This window comes from Castor canadensis, chromosome 9, assembly GCF_047511655.1.
Source record: "Castor canadensis chromosome 9, mCasCan1.hap1v2, whole genome shotgun sequence".
Lineage (NCBI taxonomy): Eukaryota > Metazoa > Chordata > Mammalia > Rodentia > Castoridae > Castor > Castor canadensis.
The window spans coordinates 23,192,957-23,211,206 of NC_133394.1; the positions used below are offsets into that span (position 1 = coordinate 23,192,957).

Below are 18,250 nucleotides of genomic sequence, written 5' to 3' on the forward strand. Positions count from 1 at the left end.
CTAAAAAGGAATCCTTTATTAACAGCATTTGTTAATTTCTGTGGTATAAACATTCCCCTCAAAATCAATTTCATGTTACTAAATGATGTCATCAACTGCAGAGGAGTGAAGTGTTGTAGGTAATTGATTCTTAGGAATCAATATAAGCAGTAAGAACTGCCACCAGCTCCATAAACAAAAACATACATTCACACTTGTCATGTGACAATCAGTAATTCTAATTCAGACTGTCACTGACAAGCTGTGACACAAGCTTTTGTCACTGCTAATCTTTTTAAGGAAATTACTAAACACCGAAATTCAATTTGCTTAGAACTGATTAAGCAATTGTACAGGGTGATATGTCAAATAATTTACCTACACTGTTTTTTGTCCACTTTACAACTTTGAAAGGTAAATGGGAGTATACTCATTTTACAGATGAGAAACTGAAGGTTACAGGTATTAAAGTGAGTTTCTAATGCAATGAGTACGGAAAATATGAAGTGATATATGACTCGAAGAAATATATCTTTCAAAAAATTTGCTTATGCTATGTTGCAGCTCTTTGAGCTTGAAAGATTTTGTTTTAGGAAGGGTATTTGCTGTACATCACTCTTTAGTTCCAGATCTATGTGTATTTGATCTGTGAATGCTACCATTTCTTAGAAATCCAAGAACTGTTGTCTAAAGAACAGTTTGTAGGAATGTTTGCCTTTACTTGAAATGTTCTGAAAAGTTTGTTAATATTGCTCACCTGATCCTCATGTTAAGATTGTAATTTGAATTAATTAATTAATACTTTTTTCAGTACTGGGGTTTGAACTCAGGGTCTCACTCTTGCAGGCACTCTACCATTTGAGCCATTCTGCCAGTACTTTTTTGTGTTAGGTATTTTTGAGCTAGGGTCTCACACACATTTTTTTGCCCAGGTTGTCCTTCTACAGTAATCCTCCTCATGTCTGCCTCCAGAGTAGATAGGCATGAGCCAATCGCACCCGGTTGTAGTTCTGATCTTACTATTTGTAATATAACACTCATTTAATGACTGCAAAGGATAAAATGAAGTAGAGAATATATCCTAATGTCTTCTTATCTGATAGCCCTTCCTAACCAAAACAAATAAGGCATAAAGGTTTACTTAAAAATTTTTTTTTTAAAGAATTATAGAAGAGGGCTGAAGTCATGGTTTATAGAAAGCCTCCCTACTAAGCTTAAGGCCCTAAGTTCAAACCCCATTACCTCCAAAAATAAAAAAAAGGAACAGAATTTAAAGACTATAGAAAGAGACAAAATACAACATGATAGTCATTTTCTCCTTTATGTGTCTTTCTTCCCAAAGGGATTTACTGTTCTGGGAAAGAAAATTCTCTCAGTTTCTCTCTGTCTCTTTCATTTTAATTGAAAAGTAGAGCTTATAAATGGGGATATGTTCCCTCTATGTTTTTGGTCATAATTAGTTTTAAAATGATTTGTAGATCATTTTTCAAGGTACATTATTCTGTCTGTGAAGTTTATGCCATTTCCTTTACTGCCCAGAATATCATGTGCTCATTAATGGCAGAATAATTTAATATCGATAACTGAAACAGTTTATAAGACAAAGTAGAGTTTAAACATTTCTTTATAAGGCATTACTTTTATTTTAAATTGATATGGAGTAATCCAATACTGAATAATACCAGTGTTTGTTTGCAGTGAATTTACTGAAAAACTCCTCAGCTTAACTTATGGCTTCCATGAACAGTAAATTCGAATTTCTTCAGTGTGTCAATAGTGTTACCAGAGTTGGTCTGTCTGAGCCCAGGCTCTTTGTCCTGCAATTTCCAAGAATGAAAATCATGAACAATGAAAGTGAGTAAAGCAGGAGAGTTTATTGAGATAAAAACAAAGCAAAAAGTAGAGCTTCCAGAGCTGGAAGGGGTCCCAAGATAGGCGTGCCAGGAAAGTGACGTGGTCCAAGGTTTTTATCCATTTTTTTGAGGACATTGCTCAATCTCTATGCTAATTAGGTGTGCAGAAAGCAGCATTCTGGTTGGCTATGCCAATAACACTCTGATTGGTTGTGCTCATACTTATTCTGGTCTGTCCTGCTTTTCCTCCTTTCCACCCATTAAGGTCACAGGGAGGTCATAATGGAGGTTCCCAGTTTTAAAGAGGAGAGGATATAGATCTTGAAAGATGTAGGTCTGGGTATTTTCCTTATCTCTTCCCCTACTTTTCCACTTTGGTGTTTTCATTTTCTTTCTAACCACACTGATCTTCTCAATTTTCCTCAAAAATGTCAGATATGCTCAGGGCTCAGAGCATTTGCTTTTGTTTTTCCTGTGTCTGGAATGTTCTTTCATAGATAACAGGATGCCCTGTTCACTCACCTCTCTGGATCTCAGTTCAAATGTAACCTCAGTGAGCTCTTCCCTGTGTATTTTAAACTCTAATTCTCCCAGTACATTTCCTATCTTTCTACGGCAATAGTTGTCTCCTAAATACTCACTTAACTTTCCCCAGAAGCTGTTACATTGGGACTGGCATTTGTGTTTGAGTCTTCCTCTTAGTTACTCCATATTACATAGAACAGTAGATTTTAGGCTGTACCTTGTCTTGAGTGACTCCATTTTATAATATAGCAGTTTGCTTTGAGTGCAAATGCTAAGACAGAATGACTCTACATCTTGTTTGTGCAAGTAAACAACCACCATCTGTTCAGCACAAACCATGAGGCACAGACTGGCAATTAACTTGTTTATTCAAATAAAATATTAGCACCTATGAACTTACTGAATTAAATCAGGGAAACACAGGCACATGGATGTACCAAAAGCATATCAGAAAAACAAGCCTGTGAACTTATTAAACACATCAGACCAAGGAATGATACAGCCGCAGGGACTGGATCATGTAAAAGGTGGACACCAAATATTGGAATATGGCAGCACCATCAGCCCATAATCAGAGCATCCAGTGCATACATCCTACGATTGACGGATGAAACTCCCACTTCTGTGCAGCTCAGCATAATTCCTTTACTCATCCCGACCCCTTGATGTGACCCCCTGGGACTGCCATTCATCTGGAACCAGCAAGTCTGGAACCAGCTATGTATCTTGAGCCTGCTCTGTACCTTAGCAGGCTTGTACCAGAACAGCTCTGTGGCAGGATTTCTGTGTTAATATCTTATCTAACCACTTGTCACAATTCTCTTTGCAGTTGTGTCAGCTCTCTGCTCTCTCCTTCAGTCAAGTCCTTCTTTTTAAATTTCATTTTATTGTGTTTACATTTACTTACATGTGTATACATTATTTGGGCCACCCGCCCTGTCTTTCTAGGCAGAACCTGTTCTGCCCTCTTGTTGTCCAATTTTGTTGGAGAGAAAAACAGTGTTTTTGCTAGTTTGAGATAAAGATAGCTGTACAGAGAGATTCTTAGCATTGCTTCCATGCGCTTGTGTATTGCAACCCACACTGGTTCATCTCTACCAGACCTCTTCACTACTTCCTAGTCCCCTTCCCATAGTGGCCTCTGCCAGTTTAAGATTACTGTATTTGTTCCTAAACAGTGAAAATATTAACCACATTCAAGTTTTAGGTTTCCTTTCTTGTCCCTATCCCTCCCCTTGCACATTCTCCCCTTAGTGTGTGACCCATATCCAATAATATTTCTGCATTTTTTAGGTCTGTAGTCTGCACTTGAGGGAGAACATGTGATTTTTGGCCTTCTGAGCCTGACTAACTTCACTGAAGATGACGTTCTCCATTTACTTGTGAATGACAAAATTTCATTCTTTTTTGTGGATGAATAAAATTCCATATTTTCTTAATCCATTCATTGGTAGTGGGGTGTCTTGACTGTATCCATAGCTTGGCTATTTTGAATAGTGCTGCAATAAACATGGGTGTGCAGGGTGCCTTTGTAATAATCTGAGTCTCATTCCTTTGGGTATATCCCTAGGAGTGGGATTGCTGGATCATATGGCAGATCTATGTTTAGTTTTTAAAGAAGCCTCCATATTGTTTTCTATAGTGATTGTACTAGCTTACATTCCCACCAGCAGTGTATGAAGTTTCCTTTTTCCCCGCATCCTTGCCAACAGTTGTTGTTGGTGTTGTTCTTGATGGTAGCAATTTTTGAGACCTACAGCCTCTTTAATCCTTTCTTGACCCCTGTAACCTATCATGTGAACTCTCAACCACTTGCTATTTATTACCAGTGTGCAAATAATTCTTTTCAAATTTTGTGGCATTCTATATATTTGTTCACACTACCTGTTTCACATTACAAACACTTACTCCTAAAGAATAAAAGTCTTTCAAGTGAATTTACTATTCCTGACCTACTCAGAAACTATATACTACATATATATATATGTATATACACAGACACACACATATTCTACAAGCATAGAAATTACCACTTCTGTAAATCACACATTGTGGAACAATTGAGCTTTCATGGTGATGTATACTTGTTATGGTTTATATATAAACTGTGTCTTCAAAAGGCTCATGTGTCTAAGGCTTGTTCCCTAGCTGGTGCATCCACTCTCTGAGAGTGATTAGATCATGAGCTCTGTACCCAAATCTATGGTTTAATTCACTGATGGAATCATATAATTTGATGGAGTTTTTGAGAGGTGACAGAAGCTTTCTGAGGTGGGGCCTAGTTGGAGGAAGTAAATCACTGGGGGCTATCTCTCGTCCCAGCTACCACCTCTCGCCCCTCACTCCCCTTTTGCAACAGTGAACCCACTTTGCTCCCTCATGTGCCTGCTGCCGTAATGCTCTGGTTCACCACATATGGCCCAGAAGCTACAGCCATGTGACTATGAACAAAGCCTCTGAAATAGTAAGCCAAAGCAAACCTCCTTCCTTTGCCTTGTTTCTCTCTGGTATTTATCACAGTAACAAAAAAGTGACCAACATGATACTCCAACCTCTAAGTCTTTGCTGTGGCTACATTTCTCTTTAAAAAAAAATATAAGCTCTATTTGTTTTCAGTACAGGGGATTGAACCCAGGGCCTCCTACATGCTAGGCAAGCACTCTACCACTTGAGCCATGCCCCAGCCCCAAATGAAGGCTTTATTTAGTCATAGTGGGCATGCTAGTGGAAATAGTGAAAAAGCCAGAATTTTAGACTTTATTTGCCTTGAAATTGCCAATTCCTATCATACCCGTATTACTTTTCTAAGTCAGATGGAGTCCAGGGCTTTTTATCCCTGTTTCTACTGACCTTTCTTGAGCTTGAGCCCACAGATAACAAGACGTCTACTGTGCCTACAACCTTGCTTTTTCAGCTTCTTAGTCTTCCAGGTCCTAAAAACTTCTCTGATTTAAAAAAGATTTTTGTTTAGTATTTTATATATCTAAAAATTGTGCACAGTATTGGGGTACCGTGTGATGTTTACATTGTGTAATGTTTAAACCAGATTAAGCGCATCTAGCTCCTCAATCGTATCACAGAATCTTTGAAGTCCGTGGTACACAGGCCCTCTTAGTGTACCATTCTAATCTCCCTTTCAGGGTAAAATGCTAAAGTGTTTGACCTTCTCCTGTAGTAGACTATAAACAAATGCAACCTGAAGTGCTTTATTCAAAGATGACACATTTCTAGGTACATAGTAAGTACCGAAAAGATTGTTGAATGAATGAGTGTTCCATGTCTTCAGTTTCCAGGTAATCGTAACAGAAGTTAGGACTATGAACTAGCACCCTTTGTAAAAAGATTAATAATTTATATATGGCAAGAACTAATCTAGTGTATTTTTTCACAGATAGCAGGGAAATTTGTTCAATTACATGTATTTTCTTTACATCATAAACTTTAGTGAAGTGTCTGGATCTCCTGGGTTCAAACTCTAGTCTTCAGACTTACTGTCTTGGTAATTGTGAGCTTTTGGGGACCTCAGTTTCTTCTGAAAGAAAATAATGAAAACTGTTATTGTTATACAAAAAACAACCATGAACATAGGTCTATGAAAATATGTTATAAACTGCAAAGTATGATGTTGTGCTAAGGTGACATTGCCACAAATATTATAGTGCTCTCTTTACTATTGAGATAAAACACCTGTTAAAGCAAACTTTTTACAAGGATCTATCTATCTATCTATCTACCTATGTTTGCTTATACTCTGATTAGATTCCCTATCATACACAGACGCACATGCATTCATAGATCTGACAACATTAAATTTTGCTCCATATGGTTCATAACATCTGGTAATTAACAAATAAATAAAATTAATGAGGCCTTCCACTTTTATTTGTCCCATAGTCAACCATGGGGAACACAGCTTTGTGAAAATGATCTGTTTTCTTTTTCCCTTAAGTTCCAGGTTTGCCTTGCTGACTTGGCTTTGAACTGAGCCCGTTGCTATGAAAGATACACCTTTCTGTATGCATCTCTTCAGTCTTTACAAGACATCCATCCCTGCTGTGCTTGCTGCAAATTAGAGTCTAATGTTTTCCTCTGTTATTTTTTTCCTATAGTACTAAGTATTCTAACTGTATGAGTGTGAGTGTGTGTGTGAGTGAGTGTGAGACAATGTGAGTGAGTTTGTGTGGGTATGTGTGAGTGTGAGTGTGTGTGTGTGTGTGTGTGTTGTGTGTGATGTATGACAAACTGGTTTGATAATGCATGCTAATGACTTTCTTAGCCATAGGGCATTATATTGCAGTAGCGGCATGTTTAAATTGAGAAATAATTTATACTCCCCATATCCCAGCAACATCCATTGCTGCTATTATGGAAATAGTGTGAAATTGGACATTTTCTTCTGACATATTGCTTAATAAATTATAAACATTATCCTATCTGATCTGACAGTGGTACATAAATGACAAAATTAATGACCATTTGCAATATCAGGTGGCTTATGGTTCAGCATGAATATATATTATGATTTAATATGGGTACTTAATATCCAGTATTAAAGGTTGTTTATATCATTACCAGTAAAATTAAAGGTGCTTCAGTGATATTAACATGTAAAAGTCATAGAGTTTAATAGCTGCACTGGATTCTTCATATTCTAAATGATTGATTTTAGAGCACCAGAGGTTTCAAGAGGTGAATAGCAAACTCATTTCAATTGCATTAAACTACAAAGAAAATGAATGCTTAGACACCATCTGGCAACTTATCAAAGCATAGAAATAAAAACATTTTCACACTTACTGGTCCTCATGAAATGATGGCAGAATAAAAATTCTATGCTAATTATTTTCCTTTAATCTTAAAATTCTTACTTTTCCATTTAACCACAATGTTATTGAACAATTACTAACATCCAAGGAGAAATGTTAAAGCTATTTTACTCATTTTTTCCATTTTCTGGGTGAGAAAACATTGGCTCCAGGAAGATAAGGAACTTGTCCAGGGTGATATAGCCAGGAAGTGTTACCCTGAAATTCACCTTCCAGGCTTCCTCAATATGCATGCAAAAATTTCATAGTGTTGAGAGAAGAAATAAATTGCTCTGTTGTAAGGCACTTTGAACTGGGGTTTCTTTCCCAATTTGTAAGTGATATTTATTGTTCACGGGTGACTTAGTATAATAACAATGACTGAAAGGTACACAGGACTTTATAAAGGTCTGCTCATATTCAATATATTCCTAAATTCTTACCTTTGCTCTGTAAAGGTAAAACTACTCCAATTTTCATTGTTTGGTTGGGATAGTTTAGCTTGGAGGAATTTAATAAATTTTTCACATTCATACAGCAAATAATAGCAATTCTGTGACTCAATTATAAGGCCATTTACAGTCATGACACTTTGTGCTGCACATTTTCCCATTTAATCCACTGCCATCAATCAATTTAGTGTTTATATTTACCTTGGGAGACTATAAAATAATTTGAGACTCTTATCTTATGTTTTGGATTCTTGAGTTATGCCCATTGATCAGGAGTTCCAGGCAGTGAAAACACCTTGGGAGGGATGAGAGTTTACCTTAGATTGGAGGAGAATATATATCTTAGCAAAAACTACAGAAGAACAGTTCAAAGAATTGCAAGAAAGTGATGCTCTGTAGCCATCCAAATTTGCCTTCTTAAACTGCAAAGACTTTGAATTTAGTAAAGAGCTTTTAACAATAACACTGCAGGCAAAGGCAGGTGTAAAGAGAGGCTGAGTGTCAAGATTTCTATCTTGTGGAAAATATAAAAATTAGATGTTCTACCTCCTTCAAAAAGAAAAACATTATGTATTTACATTATTTCTCACTGAATTTCGAATGCAAGGAATATGGGTTGGGTCTTGAGACAAGGAAGAGATGTCTTGAGAGAGGATGACTTTGTTATCCATTGGTGCATAACAAATTACCACAAATCCTAGAAGCTTAAAACAAAAACATACAATTATTTCAAAGCTGCTGTGGATCAAGAATTTTGGTCCACTTTTGCTGGATAGTTCTAGATCAGGGTCTCTAATGAGAATGTTGACTAGGTATGGAGTTATCTCAAGGCTTGGCTGGGGTGGAGGGTCTTCAAGATGGCATTCTTACATAACTGTTGGCTGGAAACATTGGTTCCTTGGCATGTGAGCTTCTCCATAGAGGTACTTGAATGTTCTAATGAAATGGAAATTGGTTTCAGAATGAGTGATCTAAGAGACATGGTCAAGAGAAAGCTGTGATGCCTGTTATCAATTTCTCTGGGTCATCAGATGTCATCATTCCCACTACATTCTACCCTTTAGACTCACCCATACTCAACAGGAAGGAAACTGTGTTCTACCTTTTCTCGGAAGGACTGAGAAAGAATTTTTGGACATATTTTAAACTATCACAGATGGGTTAAACTATCATGTGTGTACATCATTTTGATGTAGTTAGAAGGACTGGTGGTAGCGCCATGTCCTCAATGCTCATTTAACGTAAAATAAAATTGAGACTGGTGATGTTTCAACGTTTTCACTAAAATTCATGATTTGCTAGTGACAGAGATGTTAGCAAGAGCCTTATTTGTCCGGATTCTTTTTTGATTTAGCAAATGTGTCAATTTTTAAAATAGATTTCATTGCTGCTTCTTAGGCATTTGGAATAGAGTGAAAGTTTTCTAAATGGTTTTAAGAAGATCTAAAAATACTTAAAAATAAGTCTCCATGATCATATAACAAGGCTACTGCAGAATGAGGAACAAGGATAGATCTGTTCTTCCTTTTCTCTAAAAACTAAATAGGCATCCAACATGGTTGATCACCAACAGAGGTCTTAATACACACAAACAAACAAAACTCTTCCTCTGCTGAAGCACTTCCTGACTTAACTTCTCAATTAAAACTGGTGAAGTTAGCAATTCTCCTTTTATATCCCTTCTTCCCTTACATCCTAAGGCCTGAGCTATGCCTTACTTATTCTTGTATTTCCAGTACTTACTACAAGGTGTTGTTCATGATATGTACAATGAAAATAACAATATAACATTGCTTTTTGGAATTACTGAATGCATCTGTCATGTTTTGGAAAATAGCCAAGATTAATATTACAATTAAAAAGCAAATTTTATTTGTTTGTTTGTTCTAGGACCATTTATTGTGCAATCCCTGATTCTACAATTTCCAAGCTAAATATTTAAAGAGTTTGAGAAAAGTTCTCACATAGAAAGAAAACAATATTTTGTTTATTAATTGACTTATCTGTCTGACTTCTCTCTTGAAAGTGTCATAGGCAGCAGATACCTGATGATCTCTTCCAGCTAAGTCCTTTTGTGTAATTGTGAGACACTAACCATGAGCTACAGAAGAATCTGACATTACTATTCACCACCACTAGGTGTCCTCTGTCAGTTGTCTTAGCCTGTTTCCAAGAAGGTTTTGCTTGGTTTCCATTCTTTTATTTTGGAAAGTTTTGCAAATAGATGTATTTTAACATTGTTTATAGTCACAGTTAGAAAAGGCTGGTAAAGGCATCATTAAAAGTTTTGAATTATTCTGAATCAACTTAAAATGTATATGAAGGGCATAAGAGATAATTAAACTGTGAAAATAAATTTTTGGAATTATTAAAACTTTTTTAATGATATAGTTTTACCAGAATAGTACATAATTGCTTTTGCTTTCTCCACTTTGTACCTGGTCCCATTCCTCCTTGTATTTATATATTTCATCTTGTATAGAGATAAAGGGAGAAAATGGCCATTGAAATGGAACTGTGTCTGTTTCGTGCTCTTGGCTCTGAAAATTGTCTTTTATGCTATGTACATTCTAGAAATAGAAATAATTGGATAGTGCTCTAAGTTAAAAAAAAAGAACATCTAAGTATTTCATAAGAGTAAAGCATGATGAATTGTAGTGAGAAGTGCCTGCCCAGAGCAAGAACTATTCAATAAGCTCCTAAAGGAATACGTTCTTCACATTCGACTAAAGATGATTTTCATTTTGTGAATTTGGGACAGGATTCCTCATTTTAAAAAGGAGTCTCACTTAGATATATTTATTATTCCCTCATAACCTCCTAAACTACCTTTAACATAAACTATTTTATAGCTCCCTTTCTGTAAATATTTCAGTCCTAAGGCCTAATATATACATTTCAATTTTTATTTAATTTCTAAGACTTCCTTTCTTTATATCTTTAAGATATGATCTCCTAGGATATTATCTTCCCACTTAATAGGGAATTTCTGTTCCAAGTTCTTCTCATCATATTGCTGATTTGTCATTTTTCTTATATCTGAAATGTGTTAAAATTAATTATAGAGAAAAGTAAAGCATTATGATGTATTTTTCATGGTACCTAGATGTTAGAGAATTTAATGTCAATTATAGAAAGTCAGGGAATTAAATCATGATTATAATGGGATAAAGAAGTTGGTACAGAATATTATCAGAAATGTATTTCATATATACAACTGCTCAAATGTAACCAGTATTTTGTTAGTGGGTAAAGACAATTAAAGAATTGCTAGTTAGAAACCATAATACCCAGAATTGTAGAGGAACAAAAGACTTGGAAATTTCTAAGGAAATTACCATGCAATTAAGGCAATAACATTAAAATCAAATGTAGAAGTAAAACTCCCATGAGGCGATAAATCAAAAAAGGCAAATGTAACACAATATGGTGTTCAAGATGCCAAAAACCTTCTTGAAGGATTAGGCACTCATTACAAACAGCTCGACAAAAGACACACAGAGAAAAATAGAGAAAAGAGGTGTAAGGAGGAAGAAAGAGAAAAATACAGACAGATAGAAACAGACTAAGAATGATGATTATAAAAACTAACATTCAAAGGAAATTTGGAAGATGGTATTGACAGTCATCTTTTTTTTCTTTCTGACTTACACTTTTCTTAAGCAAACACATCACAGATTTGGAGATGAGGAGGGTTGATGTTGAGAGGAAGAATGACCATGTTTAAGCAGTGAGAAAGGAGATGCTTTTGAGGAAATATTTGAAGGTAGTATGTTTTGTCCACTGTTGTCTTTGCTATGGGAGCTGAGTTTATTCTCTAAAACTAAATAAAACAAGGGAAATTTCTAAAAGAGAAGAATCAGGAAGATGAATAGCTGATTCTTTGAGCTCAGATTTTAGGCATAGAAAATAAGGATAAATAAAGAAATGCTTACAATATAAATTCTTTTTCATGATTACAAATATACATTTCCTGTGTGAATGACCTCTCCAAGGAGAACTACAAATCCCTGAAGAAAGAGATCAAGGAAGACTACAGAAGATGGAAAGATCTTCCATGCTTATGGATTGATAGAATCAACATAGTAAAATGGCTATACTACCAAAAGCAATCTACATGTTTAATGCAATTCCCATCAAAATTCCAATGACATTCATCACAGAGATTGAAAAATCTACCCTAAAGTTCATTTGGAAACACAAGAGACAGCGAATACCCAAGGCAGTACTCAGCAAAAAGAGCAATGCTGGAGATATCACAATATCTGACTTCAAACTATATTACAGAGCCACAGCAATAAAAACAGCATGGTATTGGCACAAAAACAGACATGAAGACCAGTGGAACAGAATAGAGGACGTGGATATGAATCCACACAGCTATGCCCACCTTATTTTTGACAAAGTGCCAAAAACATATGATGGAGAAAAGACAGCCTCTTCAACAAATGTTGCTGGGAAAATTGGTTATCTGTTTGCAAAAAAACTGAAACTAAGTCCATGTTTATCACTCAATACTAGTATCAACTCAAAATGGATCAAGGACCTTAATATTAGACCCAAAACTCTGAAGTTAGTACAGAAAAGAGCAGGGAATACTCTGGAAGCAATAGGTATAGACAAGGACTTCCTCAATAGAACCCCAGCAGCTTAGCATCTAAGAGAAAGTATGGACAAATGGGACTACATAAAATTAAGCTTCTGCACAAGAAAAGAAATGGTCTCTAAACTGAAGAGACCACCCACAGAGTGGGAGAAAATATTTGCCAGCTACACATCAGAAAAAGGACTAATAACCAGAATATACAGGGAACTTAAAAAATTAAATTCTCCCCAAATCAATGAACCAACAAAGAAATGGGCAACTGAACTAAATAAAACTTTTTCAAAAGAAGAAAAATTCAAATGGGCAAAAAAATACATAAAAAAATGCCCACCATCTCTAGCCATAAAAGAAATGCAAATCAAAACTACACTAAGATTCCACTTTGCCCCTGTTAGAATAGCTATCATCAAAAACACCAACACCAAAGGATCCCTCATACACTGCTGATGGGAATGCAAGCTAGTGCAACCACTGCAACCACTCTGGAAAACAGTATGGAGGCTTCTTAAAAATCTAAACATAGACCTGCCATATGATCCAGCAATCCCACTCCTGGGGATATACCCAAAGGGATGTGACTCAGGTTACTCTAGAGGCACCTTCACTCATCTTTATTGCAACACAATTCACACTAGCCAAATTATGGAAAAAGCCAAGATACCCCACTATGGATGAATGGATTAAGAAAATATTGCATTTAAACACAATGGAATTCTACTCAGCCATGAAGCAGAATGAAATCTTACCATTCTCAAGTAAATAGATGGAACTGGAGAACATCATTCTGAGCGAGGTCAGCCAGGCTCAGAAGACCAAAAATCATATGTTCTCCCTCATATGCGGTCTTTAGATCTAGGCCAAATACAGCAATGTTGTTGGACTTGGGTCACATGACAAGGGGAGAGCACACACCGGATGTATGGGGATAGGTAGGAAACCCAAAACTTGAAAGCATTTGATGTCCCCACTGCAGAGGAACTAATACAGAAACCTTAAAGAGACAGAGGTCGATATGGGAAGGGGATCAGGAACTAGTGAAAAGGTCAGGTAGAGATGAATCGATTTGGGTTGTAACACACTTGTACATGGAAGCAATGCTAGGAATCTCTCTGTATAGCTAGCCTTATCTCAACTAGCAAAAATGCTTTGTCTTTCTTATTATTGCTTATGTCTTCTCTTCAACAAAATTGCAGAAAAGGGCAAACAGGTTCTGCCTTGAAGCGAGGGGGGAGGGGGGTAAAGGGGGAGGAAGGAAGCAGAGGGGAGAAATGGCCCAAACAATGTATGCACATATGAATAAATGAATAAAAAGAAAATCAAATATGCATTTCCTGATATTCAAAAGAGACCATTGGCAGTGTAAGGCAGTATGAAAGTCAAGAATAAAAAGGGACCCTAAAAACATTTCTTGCGAAATATGTTTTTAAGCCTTATTTGAAAGATGGGACACAAAAAAGAAGAATAGAAAAGAGGTTAAGACATACGGGCGGTGACCCAAATGTATCATCTGATCCAAATGCCAATATTTAGGAGAAGAGCAAGAGTTCATTCAACCAGCATTTGAAATGAATAAGCATATGTAAGAACAGTAAATAAAAATAGAGTTGCTAAGGTGAACTGGAATAAAAGGCTAACTGATTGAACATCTAACTTCAAATTAAATTCTTTTACTTCTCTGATAATGGAAACCATATCTCCATTTGAATATGAGATTTCAGAGTGAATATCTTACTGCTCCAAACTACCAGTATTATTTTAGAGCAACTCACATGCCTTATAAGAAAATATTTTATATTATATGTATATCTTATGTAAATGACATACAGTTGTTTAAAAAACTCAAATAGTGCAAAAAATTACATGAAAAACATGATCTGAATCGCCCCACTTGAAAAAAAAGCCATTCTTACCATTTGGAGAGTATGTCCTTTAGTGTATGCATGCACATGTCAAATGCACACATAATATTATACAACCTGAATCTTACCAGATAGACTACTTTAAATAAAAACTTTCATTTTTCTATCAGTTCTTAATTTCTCTCTTCCTTCTTCTGCTTTCATTTCCTCTTCCCATCTCTATGAGAGCTACGTTATAAACCTCATGTGTATTTTTCTTTGCATACCTCATGCTCATATAGTCATACATATACATGAAGTTTTATTTAGACACTGTTTGTTTCACTGAAGTGGGATAATAATATTATTATGTATTAGCATACATGTTTCTGCTACTTGATGTTTTTGTTGTAATTCCTTTAATTCCCCTGGTGGAGCTCCAGTGCATTCTTTTTTTTTTTTTTTTTTTTAATTGATGCACAATGCCCGTGGTAAGAATGTGCCAGAGTCTGTTTAGGCATTTCCCTCCTGACTACCATTCTCTTTGTTTCAGTATTTTACCATGATAGAATCTAGAATAATCATCTTTGTACATATTACCTTATTTAACTGACACTTTTATTTCTGTGGGATAATTTCCCAGGAGTGAGATTGCTAGATTAAAGACACCAGCATTTTAAATTTTTAATAAACACTGCCAGATGGCTTTCTAAAACCCTACAACGATTCGTTTTTCTGCCCTTTTTCCTCCATCCCTGCCAGCAATGGGTGCTATTACTGTTTTATTTCTAGCTGCCTGATGGATAGGCTGTTATTATTTTAATTTGCATTTTCTTAATCATTATAGCCATCTATTCATATTTTGATCATTTTTAACATATGCTTGAGGATCAGGCTTAAATGAAAGTAAATAATATGTTTTGTTTCATCAGTAATAAAAATGGAAGCATTCCATAAACCTCTGATATTCAATCCTGAGGCAACTTGGAAGTCAGTTCTAAGGCTAGTCTATCAAGATGCCAGGAGCACAGGAGCAAGGGAATTCATTCCTAACATAAAGATTAAGCTCAAATAACATCTGATCTATGGGGTAGACACGGTTTAAAAGATAATAAGTGGTTGGGTCAGAGAGTTTAAAGATAGAAAAAAGCAATTTGAGATATAGTAGGTGAAAGTCATTGGTCCCAACATAGTCCAAAATGACAGATCCTGAGAGGGAAAGTGCAAAAGGCAGCCTCATTGAATGTTACAGAGATTTAATGGGCATGAAGTTCATGATCCAGAAGCAATGGTGAGAATGTAGTTACTCTCAGGGAGGGAGCAGCATTTGTGCTAGAGGCTACATTCCCTTGTCATCTCTGGCTCTGCTTCAAAGCCAACACTTCTGAGTATGGCACCTATTAGACCTGGAATGACCATCTGACTTCTCAGCTCCAACGCCAACAGTTTTACCTGGATGATGGTTACCTGCAAAATAACTAGAATTTTTAAGGCTAAATATAAGACCGAATTATTATTTATTCTGGACACCTTATCTCTTTACATATTCTACTTTAAATTCTTATAGGTTAATACATTCATGTACTTTGAATGTCTCCAGAGGTGAATTTTTCAAGATCAATTTGATCACCTGGCTTCCACAATTATAGAAATGTCTGTCACTTATCACTGATGGAGTCAGGGTTCCTTGAGTTCTGATAATTCAAATATGCCTAAGCTATTGATTTCATAGTTAGCATAGCAGGATTTAAAATGAGACAAAGATAAAGAAAATAATTTGAAAAGACTTTAAAAGCAGAGTAAAACAAATAACTCCAACTCTTATGCTATATGTTTTGAAGTTTGAATCATACACAGATTCCCTGGGCTAAGGGTAGAATAACAAGGAATTTAGGGATATTTTCTGATTGATTCTTGACTTTTTACTAAGTTATTTTGATATAGGGATACCTCATAGGAAGGTATCTTTTTATTTAAAAAGAAAAAAAAACATAGGGAAAATAAACATTAGCAGAGATGTCATTAGCTATGCCACACATTGTAGACAATATAAAATCTGTAGGTTATTAAAGAAAACCTCAATAAGCATAAAAAACCCATCAATTACCAATGACAACAACAAAATGGTAACAAATATCAATTTTTGAAGGGAAAAGATTGAATACCACAGTTGTATACCATAGTATCTAAAATGTCCATCCTCAACAAAATTGATAGGACGCAAAGGAATGGAAAAGAAAGAAACATATCAGAAAAAAAAGCACCAATCATATAATATCCTCAGAAGCCCAGATATTGGCTTTAGTAGATAGAGACTTTAAATCAAAGAATATAAATATGTCCTAAGAAAAAGGAACTATGATTAAAGAACTAAAAGAAAGTATGAAAAATAATTCCACAAGATGCAGGCTGGGCATTGTTTAACACATCTATCATCACAGCTATTTAGGAGATAGCAGTTTAAGGCCAACCTGGGCAAAAGATTAGCAAGATTTCATCTTGCCTACCAGGTGTGTTGGTGTATACCTCTAATCCCATCTATGTAGGAGACAGGTAGGAGGATCAAGATGCAAAGCCAACTGCAGGAAATAAGCGCTAAACCATATCTCAAAAATAACTCAAGCTGTGGCAGTTTTCCATTTCCATATTTAAGTATTTGATATAAACTATCAATTTTGAGAAACAAAATTGCCAGCATATACTCATATCCTCATCTCATTATTTTCATATTTATATTGGAAGCTGTTGTGTACTTGTATTTTATTGCTTAATTTGAAATTTCTGATTTTAAATGCATTTTGCTGATCATGAAGACAAGCGAAAGATTAGGATACAAAAATAATTGAGATTTTGAGTGCTCTATTTTTACCTTCTATCCATGTTTTAGATATGCAAAATAAAACCCAACTGCTTTGTCTCTTTATAATGTATACACACATATTCTGTGTGGGGAAGAAAGGCTGCAAACTCATTAAATTTGGATGTTTTATTAGGTAGGTCAGTAGGTTACTGAAAACAATATGTTTGTATTCATTATATAGACAGAAAAGAAAAAAAGCCAAAGTTAATCATACATAAAATGCTAATGCCTATCACAAAGACTGCCCTGTCTATTCTACTACTTTCTAACTTAATCTCACAAAAGGTCTTCAGGGTAGAAATTTTGAATTCTAATTTTTCTGGTGAAGAAATAGCTGCTGAGAGAGAAGTTGGATCACTTGATTAAGGTCCGGACCTTAATCAAGTTAAAATGGGAATCATTCCATCTCTCAGATGGACCCAGGAAACCAAATCAGAGTAGGAACAGACCAGTTGAGAGTGAAGGTTCTCTTTAAAAGAGTAAGTGGTAAGAATGGGGAATGCACTTTCCCTCATCTTAAATCAAATAAGGACTCTACCCAAGAAGATCTCTAGAGGCACAAAGTAGAACAGCGTCCCAGGGGCTAAGCAGAGGTCAGTATTAGTGAGCCAGAAAATGCTGTCATAAGAATTGCTATGTTCCAATGCCAGATGACATGGAGAACCAACCCAACTTCTCTCTTCCTCAGGATAACAACTAACTAACAACATGGAAATGGTGACTAATATATGTGACTGGAACTGTCAGGAGAGAGATGGTCCTCCTCTTAGGACCAGGCCTAACTTTCTCATGCCTGGCTTCTCAGCTTAATGGAGCACAAAACTTGGGGACCAGACACCTCTAACTGGAGGGTTTGGTATTCCCAATAGTTATGGTATAATGGAGGCTAAACAAGGTTAGGGGCGTACCTCTCCAGAGAGAGAGTCTACGTAAGACTCATGTTAGCAGTTGTAGAGTTTACCAAACTAAAAATTTGCAGGGAATAATTCCCAGAAGACTATCTTCATCTGGGATATTGTAGCAAGTTCAGGTTTCCCCAGGGTCACCTTCACCTCTAAACATTTGGTTGAAAAATCCAGGGTTCCCTATAGACTCTATCAGGTTTGATAATTTTCTAGAATGACTCACAAAACTCAGGAAAGAGCCAGAACTATCATTACAGATTTATTATAAGAAAATGATTCACATTAGAATTAGCCAGAGGAACAAGTACAAAAGGTGGACCGTGGGAATGGAAGGGTTTCATATGTGGAATTTCCATACGCTCGGGAATATGTTACCTTCCTGGAGTGATTGGTGTGAAATAATCAGAAAAGCTCATCTAACTTCAGC

The 18,250-nt window shown here is 35.9% G+C and overlaps 1 long non-coding RNA gene across 1 annotated transcript in view; it reads right to left on the minus strand.

The window, feature by feature from the left end:
- Positions 1–2,765: 2,765 nt before the first annotated feature.
- Positions 2,766–18,250, minus strand: part of LOC141410723 (uncharacterized) — a 48,106-nt gene continuing 32,621 nt past the window's right edge. Inside the window, exons 2-3 of the long non-coding RNA XR_012435513.1 lie at positions 8,485–8,550; positions 2,766–5,889 (exon numbers count right to left, since the gene is read on the minus strand). This is a non-coding gene — a long non-coding RNA (uncharacterized lncRNA). The remainder of the gene's footprint in view (positions 5,890–8,484; positions 8,551–18,250) is intronic.